Raw genomic sequence first — 7426 nt, forward strand, 5'->3', positions numbered from 1 at the left:
AGCGAAACAGGCCCCTCTAAGCTATGCCCGTGAATCTTTGATACGATCCGACACTCACAACCGATCCTTCCTCGACATTTCTTCTATCCAGGACGACGACTACACCCAAGTGTTCAACGTCCAGCCGGACTGACTAGACGCCAATCCGTACATAGTGATAGCGTCCAGTGACCCTAACCTATTTATGGAGACCTCGCCAAACAGCCCCCCCCCCACTACTATGCAGAACAGCTCCAAGCTCAGACCGAAAGTTTTATCATGAACAATCGACATCAGTGTCAAAGATTAAAAGCAAAAACGACAAAAATACTGTACAAGCCACAATCCCCAGGGTAGTTATTATTATTATTAAAATCATTATTATTATTATTATATTATTATTATTATTATTATTATTATTATTATTATTATTATTATTATTAATATTATTATTATTATTATTATTATTATTATTATTATTGTTATTATTATTATTACTATTATTACTATTATTATTATTATTATTATTATTATTATTATTATTATTATTATTATTTTTATTATTATTATTATTATTATTATTATTATTATTATTATTGTTATTATTATTATTATTATTATTATTATTATTATTATTATTATTATTATTATTATTATTATTATTATTATTATTATTATTATTATTATTATTATTATTATTATTATTATTATTATTATTATTATTATTATTATTATTATTGTCCTGTCTGTGGAGAGTTAGAGGAGTTAAGAAACCAAGTTATAAACCCTACTATTATAAACTCGATTCAACTATATTTATTAGTATTATCATTCCTCAGAGAATGCATCAGCGTTAACCTTAAGCAGTAAACTTCTCTGTTATGAAACCTAATTTTTTTGTTGTATCAAGTGTCAACTGACCTACTCTTTACGGACAGGTACTGACTGTCACGTTAAGTCTTGTTACTAAATATAGACAGAAAGCAAGTGCTTTTTGCCAAAATAAACGTAGATTTCAGTTCGGAAAAAAAATTCTTCGCAACTGCCCTTTTGACCGCTACAGTTATTGCATACAACATGGCGCATTCAGCTCTTTCACGATCACCAATGAGAGTGGCCCTATTCTGGACAACAGGTGCCCAACCAACAACGACGAAAAAAGGATCACTACAACAAAACTAGCCATTTCGGCTAAAGAAAATATACAAGTCGAAAAACTATTACGACCTAGATCAACAGCGCTAGAACTAGATTACCTCCAAGAACCGATTTACGAATCCGCATTACCTGGCGAAAAGAGTAAAAGAGAAAAAAAGGAGAAAACAAACGGCGCCAAGTCTATGTCAAACAATAGAGGACCAAGATCCAATGATAGATAATTTTAGATGGGACCAGATTGATTACAAAGTCAAAAGTTTGATATACCTCTCACTAGGAACAGAAGGAACAAATATATTTCATCAGCGCAATCCACATACAGAACTATCAAAATGCACGACAGACGCACAAGTAATACAACTGCAGGAAACATTCAAAGAAAAAAGAAATGAAACATTTGATAGAATTCAATTCTTCCGATGCACACAGAATCCAGGCGAATCACTAGAACAGTTTCATTTCCGAATCAAACAGAAAGCAGCACCTTGCAAATGGGAAGAGCTAGAAGATAGCTTTGCAAAAAAGGAGTGACAAATCCAAAGATCCAAATGGATCTACTATCAAAGGATAGAGAGCCATTAGAAACACTAAACTAAGCACTGACCAGAGAGGGGACAGGAGATCCAACGACGCATCAATAGCACTCATGCACAAAATCCACAAGGATCAGGAGTAAACCTAACCCAAAGGACACGACAACAAACAGTAAGAAGAGGTATTCTACCCAATGCACCAAACAACGACAAAATTCCAGACTGCTGGAAATGCGGATACACGTTTTTCAAAGGACACCTGGACAGCTGCCCAGCCAAAAACACAATATGCAGCATCTGCAAGAAAATAAGACACTATGCTAAAGTATGCATATCAGAAATGCCACCGATACAATCAGAAACACAAAACTTACAAAGAAACAATTCAAACTACAATTGCAACAGTACACAACTGTCAAGAAATCCAAAACAACGGATGAACGCAAGACGCGTACGTAACCTATAACAATCAAAGCCAGACAGCCAAACAATCCATGAAGAAGAAGAAACAGAATCAGAAACCATTGACCCAGAAAGCACATGTTACATCCAGTAAATGATGGAAGACTGGAGCTCCATGAATTTCATACAATCACTCAACTTCACTACAGCAAATAAAAAGGATCTAAACAAAAACAAACAGGGATACTTCTGGATACAAACCCTGGGCGACAAGGAAGGAATCAACTGGTTCGTAGACACTGGCAGCCCAAGATCCTTCATATCCCGACGAACAGCACAATACCTAACAAAGAAACTAGGACACAGAATAGTCAAAACAGATACAAACATCAAGGAATTTAGATGCTTTAACAAAAACAAAATCCAGGTGGACTACACAACCAACTGGATCTCGAAACAGGTAATACAAAAGCACAAAATTGCCGAATACTGGTCGTCCCCCATATTACAGTGAACCTTCTAGGGCGAGAAACCCTACAAAAACTAAGAATCAAAATATATACACAAACCCAGGTGAGAAAATACAAAAAATACACTCCATACAAAGTAACATAGCAAAATGGGTATTTCAAAATTACCGACATCTTTGCACCAGAATCGGCAGATCAAAAAATCACATAGCAGAATCCGCACTCCACCAAACATTCCACCCAACACAACACAAAGGAAGAAGAGTACCACTCCACTTAATAGACAAAGTAGAAAGAGAACTACAAAAACTCATAGAAGATAAACAAATAATGAAATTAGACAAATTCTCGGACGAATACTTTATCAGCCCCGTTGTAATCACGGTAAAACACGACAAATCCATCAAATTAGCACACGACTTATTAAAACTAAGTGACGTCATTCATAAAAACAAACACCAAATGCATAGCTTTCACCGCCTGATAGACGCAAAAGCATGCAAAATTAGTGAGCTCAAACAAAAAGAAGGAACATTTTAATTTTCAAAAATAGCTTTAAAATACGCATACAGCCAAGTAACCCTCCACGACGACACACAAAAACATTGTAATTTCAACATACTAGGTGGAAATGCAATCCACAAAAGCAAATATCAAATGCAAAGTATCGATCACTTAGCAGATTCACTCGCAATGTAAATTACAATAAACGAAAACAATGAAAGACCATGGGGTTTTGTAAAGTAGACCTCAAACAGGCATACAGCCAAACACCGCTAGATGTGAGTATTGTTAAACACTGCAACTTTAACATTCTTGGCGGAAAGGCAACAGGAACATACAGATTCAAAAATGGCTTATTTTTGATCTTTAATTCATAATTGGATGAACAGACATACCGGCAACATTCCAAAAAACAATGGACTTCATATTAGCAAACATCAATTTGGCACATGCGTTTCTAGATGACATAATAATAATAATAATAATAATAATAATAATAATAATAATAATAATAATAATAATAATAATGATAATAATAATAATAATAATAATAATAATAATAATAATAATAATAATAATAATAATAATAATAATAAAAGGATCACTCACGGACCACGAAGCAGAACTAAATGACATGCTGGCTAGATTAGACAAAGAAAATCTAGCAATAAGCCTACACAAATGTCAATTCGCAGTAACCGTAATAAAATGGCTGGAATGCAAAATTAACCCAAATGGAATCATACCAGCAAAACACAAAACGGAGGCAATCATAAAAATGGACACACCGAAAACACTAAAACAACTCAGATCACGAATGGATAAAATGCAACACCTACAAAAGTTCATCCCCAACCTATCACAACTATCAGCCCCCCTACAGCCTCCTCCTTTCCCACAAAGAAAAAATAAAAAACAGTAAGCTGAACTGGAACGAAGAACACACAAAGTCATTCCAACAACTAAAAAACGCAATCAAACAGATAAAAGAGAATAAGCATTTCGATACAAACCACCAAACACGAGTACGCTGCGACGCCAGCAAAAAGGGACTAGGAGCATGCCTAGAACAAAATTATGGCAATGGTTGGCACCCCATTGCATATGCAAGCAGATTTCTAAACACAAACGAACAAAAATACAGCCTAAATGAACTAGAACTATTATCAGTAGTGTATTCATTAGAAAATTTCAAATATTACTTATATGGGTCCCGCTTCACACTCCAAACGGACCACCAAGCTCATCTATCGGCCCTAAAATACAATAGAGGAAACAAAAAATATCACAGTAGAGTAACAAGATGGGACGACAGACTACTAACATTCATCTTTTCAGTAGAACACATCGCGGGTAAAAGAATGGGATTCGCAGACTATTTCTGTAGACATCCCACATCAAAAGCAATTCCATTATCACAAGATGACAAAAATTTTGTAACAAACTTAATCGACTCTTTTATATTTCTTCAAAAGAAAGCAGACAAAGTTTCAGCCAATAGGAATGCAGAGATTCAGCTAGAACACAATGACGTCATACACGCAAGTGAACGAAAACAAATAAAGGTACACGCTCTTAGCCATTCGTTTCACACAAATCAGCTGCACTCTCAAAATTCAAATTCTGTTAACGTTTGTACACGAAATAAACCTCAACGAAACACATTCGATCAAAAGATTATAAAAAAATTCCGCGGCCCCAACAGAAAAGATATGTTATCCAACGAGTATTCAAACACCCCATCTGATAACCCTCAAAACAACAACAACAATACAGGCACACCCCCCAGTAAGCATTACAGTTGGAACCCAAACAGATAATAGCTCGAACCTTGGACAGGTATTAAAACCCGTAAATCCCCTTATTGTTAAAAACCCAATTGATGGCATAACACTGGAAGATTCCCCAAACTACTTACTTAATTTTCACAAAGTTCTGGAAGAGACATTTATAGTCGAAGTGATCAAGAACGAGTCCACCAGTAACAAATTCCACAGGCTTATAGAGCTGCAAGGTTGGACCGCTATCAAAAAGTTTTCCAAGTATTGGTATAGCCTTCGCAGAGAACTATCAATTAATCCAAATGGATGTATAATTTATGATGGCAAGTTATACATACTAACACAATTGAGAAAAACTATTTTAGATTCCGTCCACAAGACACAACCGGGCTAGGCAGGAATGATCTACCTCGCCCAGTTAACCTGGTATCCGCAAACCCACCGGGATATAGTGTAGTGGTATTCGGACAAATGTGCAGACAATGCACAAAAAACAAGTAGAAACCTAAAACCCGTCATACCAAAAAACAAATATGTAGATCAACCACCTCTCTGCGAACCCCATGAAGAAGTCCAAAGGGACTTCGCAGGCCCACTAACAAACAAAAACAGAGTCACCTATAGATTGGTAGCAATCGACAGGTATTCCGGATAACCACACGCTGAAATATACAACAACTGCGATACAAAAAACCGCATTAAACTACTTAAAAGGTTAAATAAATTTCCATGGTATACCTAGGTTTTCTGTGAGGATAACAACATAAAACTAATTTTAGCTCCTACAGGAGACCACAAGTGTACAGGAATGGTCGAAAGACTAATCTAATCAATAAGAAGACGATTGGCAGCAATCAATGTGGACCAAAAATGGTCAAAAGTAACACTCGCAAACGAAATATCGGCAATAATTGAGAACATAAAACTCATCCCAAACACCACCACCAAAATCACACCATTAGACGCCCACTTCAACAGAAAAACTGACACACAAACAAGCAGCATTGTCACAAACCCAAACAATAAAAATCTATCAAACAATAACATAAAGAAGTTTTATTTAGACAAGAAGATCATCAGACGCTCGATGCTGGACCAACAGTCAATGTGGAACTTCTCAGTATCGGAGCCGGAACTAGACATCCAGTACAACACCCCCACAATCTCGGACGAATATTCCGACGCAATTCCTCTAGCGAGACAAGTGCAAAACAAACGTAAGCATTTATCACCAAAAAAATAACACCAGACAAATTAAGTTTAATTTTTGGAGATAAGACCTCCGTACTCATAAGCCAAAAAAAAGTAGCCAGAAAAACACTCATGAGAAGAGCACCACGGGGAACATTAAATTCATTATGGAACAATAACTGACTGCACACCCACCACGATAACAATCGACACACATAATAGAGGAATTATCGAAGCAGAAAAAGCTATCTAGCCTTAGCAACAGAAACATATCAAAAACCAGCACCTCCACAAACGCAAGAACGTAAACCATGACTAATGCACTTCGTTGGTTGTAAAACAGTACGTGAATATAATAGGAATAGAGAAAAAATTGAATGTTCTGTTTAGATGAGAAGAGACAGATCAAGAGTGATCACTGCCAGAGGGAAGAATAAGAAAATACTGTACAGCACATACAATCCGAAGAGTTAGCAGGACCCTAGAATCCACTGGATATCCAAACAGGACCCACTACACAACAGGCAGGCCCTTCGACAGCGATAGCTCACCAAACAGGACGTCAAAGAAAACAAACCCCAAAACAAAAACAAACTAACGTTCAAAAACCACGAACAAAACGCAAACGGAAAAACGTTTTCCCCATCAAAGGAAACAATTCGCCCAACCAAAAACAAGCCATCACAATTTGTAAAAACAAGCCATCACAAAACATACGTAAAAAGAGGCGGCCCTCGCCCAAACGAAATTGACACTAGCCAAAAAAAAGCCAACAACAAAACAAACAAAGACAACCATCGCAGATCCACGTGGATCTAGCCAACCTCCAAAACTCAAAAACTAATGAGCTCATCAATCTAACGACGGACTCATCTACAGCCAGTCAAGCAAGGATCGTTACATCATCCTCACCCAAAGATTTCATGGGTCAAATATCCCGATCAAAAAAGCCAGCAAAAAAGAACGGGAGGAAAACACCCCAGAAAGAATCCAATTGCATAGTGAAGAGGATTATGCAAACATAATCACAAACAAGAAGTCAAATCCAAAAACAACGAAACCACTGGACAACAACACCACACTGGACAACAACACCAACACAGATTTCCACATTGCAACCACAACACACATCAACACCAATCCGTAAGGACGAAATACAACAACAAACAGTGGAACACGATTCCACTTCTGTGATAGAAAATGAGCCACAACTTGAGACTAACACTGCAACTAAGGACAAGAAACAACCCCAACCCAGCACCCACTTTAAAACAGATAACACAACAAAGCCATCGGAACAAAGCCCTATATCGTCACTCAATACGGAAGACATCGAAGAACTCGACAAGCTGATATTCGACTAAGCCGAATAGCTACCAAAGCGGGGAAGTGTGGTGGAGAGTTACAA

The sequence above is a fragment of the Convolutriloba macropyga genome, chromosome 3 (genome assembly GCF_964194025.1).
Source record: "Convolutriloba macropyga chromosome 3, txConMacr16.3, whole genome shotgun sequence".
NCBI lineage: Eukaryota > Metazoa > Xenacoelomorpha > Acoela > Convolutidae > Convolutriloba > Convolutriloba macropyga.